Raw genomic sequence first — 7,633 nt, 5'->3', positions numbered from 1 at the left:
CGATCCATCAGAAATATATACATACAGTATATACACATGGATGCACAGACAGAGTGTGGACTCACCCTTATTTTGCTTTTTTCAGCACTTGAGTTGTTCCACAGCATTTTACATAGTCAGCTAATTTGTTGTGTAAAAGGCTACAGTGATGCAGACTATGAGGGTCCTCTCTACCCCTGTTCTTCACAGAAAATGTATTGGCACTGAACAACGAGGTGACATGAATGAAAAATTTTTTCTTTGAAAAGTGTATGAATGGATACAGTCACTGCCTGATTAGGAAACACAGAATATTTGGATGGGATTTGGAAAAAAATCAAATAAAAAAAAAAAGCCACACTACTGGAGGCAGTGTGATGCATGACAACGCTGAGCAGGGGGAACTGTGAACCCTTCTACCCATGTTGATGAGGACATGAGTACACATACTAAGCATTGTTGCAGACCATGTAACCTTTTCATGGAAAGGGTTTTCGCTGAGTGCAGAGATCTCTTTCTGTAGAATAGTGAGCTCTGCCATGAAACAAAATGGTACAGAACCAGTTTGTTTGTTAACTAGCAACCAATTTCACCACTTGAAATAAAACATTTTAGAAGTAGACAAATTCTCCACTTTAATGTTTTTGTAGATCTCATCTGAAGCTTTAACCCTTATGTAAAAAAAAAACATTTAATAGGTCATCTATTGTCCTTTTTCTAATATTGTCTTTAAAACAAGTCAAGCCAAGTGGAACAAACTCATCTTGTTTTTCTTGCTCTGGTATCAAACCATGCAAATACTTGGTTGTCTTACCTTGTGCCACACCCAAACAATTGTGACATGTGCTGCATGGGACTTTACCAAACATATGGCAACAAATAATAGTGAATAACACCTTCGCTCTGAGGCTGGGCAAATATTAGAAAACCAAACAAACTAAACCAATAAACAGAATTTCATACAAAGTAAAAAATTGCAATACTCAAAGGATATCAGAGGTGTTCAAACTAAGCTCACGAGTTTGCTCGATGAGGAAAAAAATGGAGATGAATATACAATTATGACAATGTGATCATCATTTGGAAACATTTTATTCTTGTCTTTCTTTTTTTTACAATAAACACACATTCTTTGTGTTGCTTAATTCTTCTCGGTTCTACTCTTACTTGTCATCCTGCATTACTGCCACTCAACCATTTTTTCTCATAACTTCATGGCATGACTCATAAGCTTTCTACCTGAGTATTTAGGGCAGCTCTACACATTCTGTTATCATTTAGAATTGGTTTATCAGACTTGGCGCTGATCTATCTCCAAGAATCAGAAAACTCAAAATCCAAACTTTGCCAGCTATAACAATCCTTGATAAAGTCACTTGGGATAGAGACTATGTCATTGTGAATTTTACACACAAACTTGTGGGTTAGTTTTAGATAAGGAAATAATGTTTACTTAGATAATAAGCTTTAGTGATGAATATTTTATTGAAGTGTTTTATGTCATTTCTCATTTCTCATTCTTGGAGAGCGCCTTCATTTCATTGTATAAGTTTTACGATGACAATAAAAGCTTCTATTCTATTCTATTCTATTTTTTTCTATTCTATTCTCACAAATTAAGTATAATCCATCATCTAAATTAGTCAGTCTTGTAGAAGTTGTTATCCAACACATGGAGATCTTCTCTTGGCAAGAAAACCTGCTTTTTATCTCAAAATCTTTACATCACATGACAGTTTAACAAAAAAAAGAAATCACTAGACATTTCTGTGTGTCAAGCAACAATGTAAGAAATGTTGGTCTCATTGCTTTGTAGCTGATTTAAGAAGGATACACAATGACAATAATTTACAAGAAAAAGTATGCATAACACCAGATTTGTCATGGTTTTATATAAAGAACTTGTAAAATGTGACAAGATTTTTATGTCAACAGTTACAAATTAATTGCATTTATCTTTCTTATTAGCAACTCTGAAATTTACACAAGAAATTGACCCCCTTTTTTTGCTGCAAAAAACAGGACATTTTAAACAGATCATAAGCCTCTCCTACAGCATGTGGAACATTAGGCCAATAGGGGGCAATGTAACAAAGCTGATGAACACATCAACACATGCTACACTGGATAAAGACAATGAGGGGTGTACATTTGGAAAGGGCATTTTAAAGAGATTTACACGGGTCATACTGTTGTTTATCTGAAGTGTAATGATTGATCCTCAGTAGAAACCAATACAATGTTTCAAAATATTAAGCAAAGACTTTATCTGAGAAGAATAGTGGAAAAACTAAAAGCAGTTCTTTTTAATATCAATCGTATTCTGACTTCAGGCAAAACGTTAAGGTCACGTTTGAGTGAGTCCTGAACTTTAGTGTACGTTAAGTTTTCCAAATAAATACACTGTGAACTCATGTAACTGTGACAGCTGTGATTTTATTCTGGGCCCAAATTAAATTATCCTCCACTGTTTTGACCAATGAGGCCCCAAATGCTCCTGTTGTACTCATTAGAACAGGGGTGTCAAACTCATTTTAGTTCAAGGGCCAAATACAGACATGTTCGATTGCAAGTGGGCCATAGGTTTTAGGTGGGAAAACAAACAATTTCCACATTAATGTGCCCAAGTTTGCACTTCCAGTCATAAATTACAAATTCCAACTGATTCATTTGGTAATTTACACTTCATGTTTTTTCTGCCATTTTCACTTTCTTCAGCGGGCCGAATCGGATGCTTAGGAGCCGGATTTGGCCCCCGGGCCTTGAATTTGACACATGTGCATTATAAGATCTGTGCTGTAAAATTATCCCCCATAATCCTTTTAAAGATGAGATGTATTTACAATTAAAGTGCCAGTGGGGCCACATTTTGAATGGCATGCATACCTGGGTTCATGAAGCTTTCACTCAAATGTGTTTGTGGCTTTGTTTGTTTTATCATTATTCAAGTTTAAGTTTGTTTGTGTCGGTAATAATCATTTTTTTCTCCTCTGATGAAAACTCATTTTGATTTTTTCCCACAGCTTCTTTGAAAAAAAAAAAAAAAAAAAAAAAAAGATTTATTTGTCCTTTAGTTCATACATAAAGTTCTTCTAACATCCTGATTTATTGCAACTTATTCATTAAAAACTCAATAGATGCAGTGAGTTGTATGGCATATCATTGTCATATATGTTGTATTATCATTGCAAAAAAACATATGAATAAATAAAGACTTTTAATTGATGACATTAAGAATGTTAGTTGCAGAAAATCATTTAATGTGAGCTAATATCCAACCCAACACTAACATAACCATTACTTTTTCTTTCATGTGGCTTCTTTGTTAAAAAAAAATGAGGTGAAGTTTGTCTTTAGAGGCTAAACACAAGCAGGCAAACTCACAACCAGCTATAACATGTCTAAAAGTGTATCAATCATTCGACATGCTTGAATAGGATTAATTCTGACTTCAGCTTTTAGAGTCAAACAGAGAGCGAGAGACCCAAATAAAACACACCTTAAAGCTAAGAGAAGATAACAGTGATAATATAAAATGAGGAAATTCCATAAAAGCAGAAAACTGGAGTTAACTGTTGTTGTTTTTTTGATATCACACATTTTTGTGATCCACACTTAATGAAAGTGAAGTCCTCAGAATTATTATGTCAAACTGTAATCTATGTCATCTTTCTGCTTTAGGGAAATGTGACTATTGGCTCTTGATCTGTTTGTTTGTGGTTAAATAAGAAAGCTATTCATGTCTAAACCTGTATTACAACAAATGCAGTTTCACCTTCTGCCACCACATAAAGTGCCGGTAATGTTGATGACAAAAGGGTCCAAAGGTTAGGACCAAGCCTTTACCACGTTAATGTCTGCCTGAGCTAAAACATTTCAGTAGACTTCATTAAAGTGGAGAGTTTTTAAACAGCTCGGGCAATCGTTTCTTCTATGAATCAATCAATATTTATGAAATGTTGCCAAGTTCAGTTCGGATTTACTCAATAGACATTTTGTTTGTTGACCATCTGTGCAGCAGCTATGCATTGTCTGGATCAGAATAATCATTACCATTGCTTCATGACAGGTTTAATAATAGCACTACGACGACTACACCTGTCCAAGGTATGCTGTGGTGCTAGTCTGTCTTTTTTTCTCTCATATTTCTTCCTCTATCAGAAATACCATATTACAATACATAAAACGCATTCAGAGAGGCTTTTTAGCACCTGGATGCACTGTTTACTCATAATACCTGCATTTTTCACACACACACACACACGCACACACACACACACACACACACACACACACACACACACACACACACACACACACACACACACACACACACACACACACACACACACAAACGCGCCTTCAAGTTTTCCAGTCTTGTAAACCAAAACTCGTTTAGCAACACCCAAGAGAGTGATTACTAGACATCATAAGTTGTAAAAACATATTGTGTTATACTATCAGGTTCCTGATGAGATTGTTTTAACTGTTCCAGGATAGAGCTTTCATCTCTCGTCTCACAACTGCTATAACTAATTATCTTCTTCTTTTAAAGTAGGCAAAAATAAACGTGCAAAGACAGAATAAACCAACGGCGACCATTATAACGTGAGTGATAATGAGAACGTGGAGTTCATTCCTTGGTGTTTAGGAACACACACGCTTCTGGCACTGTTACACAACCAGCCATAATGTACACTTCGTGTGTAAGCGTGTGTGTGTGTGTGGGTGGGTAAGTGGGTGGACAGGGGTGCACCTTTCCTCCCAGCACTGTGGTGCAAGGTTGACCTCAACGCTTGTGGCTGTAAAGAGTCACCTTATACTCAGGTGTGATATTACAGCGTGAGAAAAGCATGCTAGGATAGCTCGCAGGGCCACAAAGATGCAGGATAAAGACAAACAAAGAGTGCAGATACAAAGTGATCTCTTTGTTGGTGAAGTAGATCTCCATTGATGTGACCCAGAGTCACAATGAACATGGGAACACACCCAGGCACTGCACACAGAGTTTTGACATGGCAGTTCCACAGGACGCCATGATGTTGTCTGACTTCAGATTGCTACATTATAATTTATAATTCATAATTACAAGTTAGCCAACACGTCTAACTCACCTTTCTCCCAAAAAGGAATGTTTCTGATCACTATTATAACATTTTTTCCTTTCACATAGAAGGAATGCCCTACCACAGTCTATCAAAGCAAATATGCACTCAGGGCCCAAACCTCCAACAAGTGCCAAATATCTTCTTTTCCAGATATTGGCAGTTATCTGGATCAGTGATCCTGATCATGGTACCATGATCAATCACACTGTAAAGGTTTTTAGCAGCCGCAAGTCCCGCCAAAATGACTCTTTGTTTTGCTCTGTTCAGTCCAAGCCGAGAAAAGTCATTCAGAAGGACCAGAGAGCAGGGAACCAAGCACAACAGGAGGACGGACAGATTAGCGACCACCATCTCCCAAAACCGAGCAACCCTTGGGCACTCCCAGACCATGTTGATGTAGGTCCCAACAACGCCAAGTACGTCCTATGTAAAAAGTTCAGATGTATCTGTTGGTGGTCTGGATTTTTCGAGGAACAGCGAACAGCATCCCACACAATGTGCCAGTCAAAGTCCACAGGAAAATTTGGAATATCTCGGCTCTAAAAGCAATGGTACATATATCTGTCCCAAAAAGTGAGAGTACATTTTCTAAATGACACCTTTTAAGGATTTTTTTTTTTTAATCTCCTGACATGTTTCGACTGTCAACTGCCAGTCTTCGTCAAAGGAGTTCTGCTGATCGCCTTTGAGGGTTCCTTTGAAGTGTCACTTGACTTCCATGAAATGTCATGAAGATCTGTTATTTAGGAACTGAGATAGGAATTTTTAAAATTTCGCCAACGATGACAAAGAAGGATTTTTAGATTTTTTTAGAATCCAATCCAATGGCTTAAGGTTTATCTTTGGTTAAAATGTTGCCAAAATCTGTATAGTACATTTGACGTAATTCTGCTCCAACACAAATAAATAAACGTCAGTGAAAAAATTATGTAACCTCCTTAGCGGAGTTAATGAAACAATTTCTCCGCAAGGTCACAGAAAATAATTAGCTAGTGGTTAGATGCTGCAGAATTGTGTCAAAAGTTCCTTTTTCCTGAGCAGTTATGTCGATGTCAATATTCAACTACTGACTAATTATTACACATCTCAGTGAAATCCGACAGCCGCTCCTCGGATATCTGAGAAATCCGAAAGGCCTAATCTCTGGAAGAAAAACACTCAAAGCCTGTCTAGACATGTTTAATTGTTGAGAACGTGGCATGAATAGAATCTGGGTGTCCTTGCTTTGTGGCAACATTATCAGTACAAGCATTGTTCCGTGGCAGATTTTAAAGATTGCATCATCATCCATGAACTTCTTACAGCCTTGTCAATAAAGCTTTTTTTGAATTCAAACAGTCCGCACACTCCTCAGCCAGGGGTATTGTAATGCATTACAGGATTTAGTTCCTGCCAGGACCTGCACACCTGCTCAGAGGCCCCCAGGTGACTCAGAGAGGAGAGAGAGAGAGAAAGAGAGAGAGAGAGAGAGAGAGAGAACATGGAGGACAGAGAGGGAAATGGGGTGTGTTAAGATGCCTCGAGCAAATTCCTCAAAGGGCCGCACCCTGCGTTTCAGCGCCTTTCTACCTGCTGGGGTTTGTTATCACAGCTCCTTCATGTTAGCAGACACTACAGTTCACTCTCGCTTACACAGATGTCACATACACACACACAAGTCACCCGGCTTTATGCAAACACACAAGTTTAGTTGCACCTTTGCGGAAACAGGCCCAGTGTCCGTATGTGTGTGTGTGTACACAGCACACTAGGCAGTGGGTGCTCAAGCAGGAGGCACACCCATGGGTGTAGGACTGAACACACACATAGTAACCCTACTTTACTGTGCGCTATCAGTGGGCCTATCAGGTAAGGTGTGATAAGCACGTCTTAAGACAAAGGACAGGCCATAAAAAGTACACACACAGGGTGTTCTTTTCATGCGTGACAGTTAGTTGGATATAGAATTCTTTCAGGTGTGTTTTGGTGAAGAACAGAGGAGAGGAACCAATTGAAAAGAAAAGATTCTTGAATCATCAAAGTAACAAATTGCTGCAGTATCTACATATTACGTTGAAAGTGTTTATTGTTGCCGAAGTACAAGTACGTAGTGTCTTAGGGTTAGAGTTAGAGTTAGGTTTAGGTTATAACCCAATATCGCAACAATTTCAGGGTTAGGTTTAGGGTAAGGTTTAGTCTTAGTCGCGTGACCTAAACTGACCAATGACTGACCTATCACGTGACCTAAACTGTCCCAGTAAGGGCGCTGCATACGGATAGAATGTCGGTTTATTGATACGGCAACCATACGGATAGCCACTGCCTATTATGTTTGACACGTTCCAAAGATCCACAAGAGAGTAAGAGGAGGAGCTTTGTATCAGCCTGCCCGCAGCACAGTGGCAGGTTTTACAGGAGTTCAAAAAGTGAAGAGAACTGTGAGAGTCTGCTGATTCCGCTTCAGGCTTTTTTCACCAACAGCAGAGCTTTTTAGCGTACATTTCAGAAATGAAAATCACCTCAAAAGAGAAATTTAGCCAATATTTTCTGCTGATAAAATCATTCTC

This window comes from Gouania willdenowi, chromosome 11, assembly GCF_900634775.1.
Source record: "Gouania willdenowi chromosome 11, fGouWil2.1, whole genome shotgun sequence".
Classification (NCBI taxonomy): Eukaryota; Metazoa; Chordata; class Actinopteri; order Blenniiformes; family Gobiesocidae; genus Gouania; species Gouania willdenowi.
The sequence above is the reverse complement of the archived record's forward strand: the minus strand, read 5'-3'. Positions refer to the sequence as shown.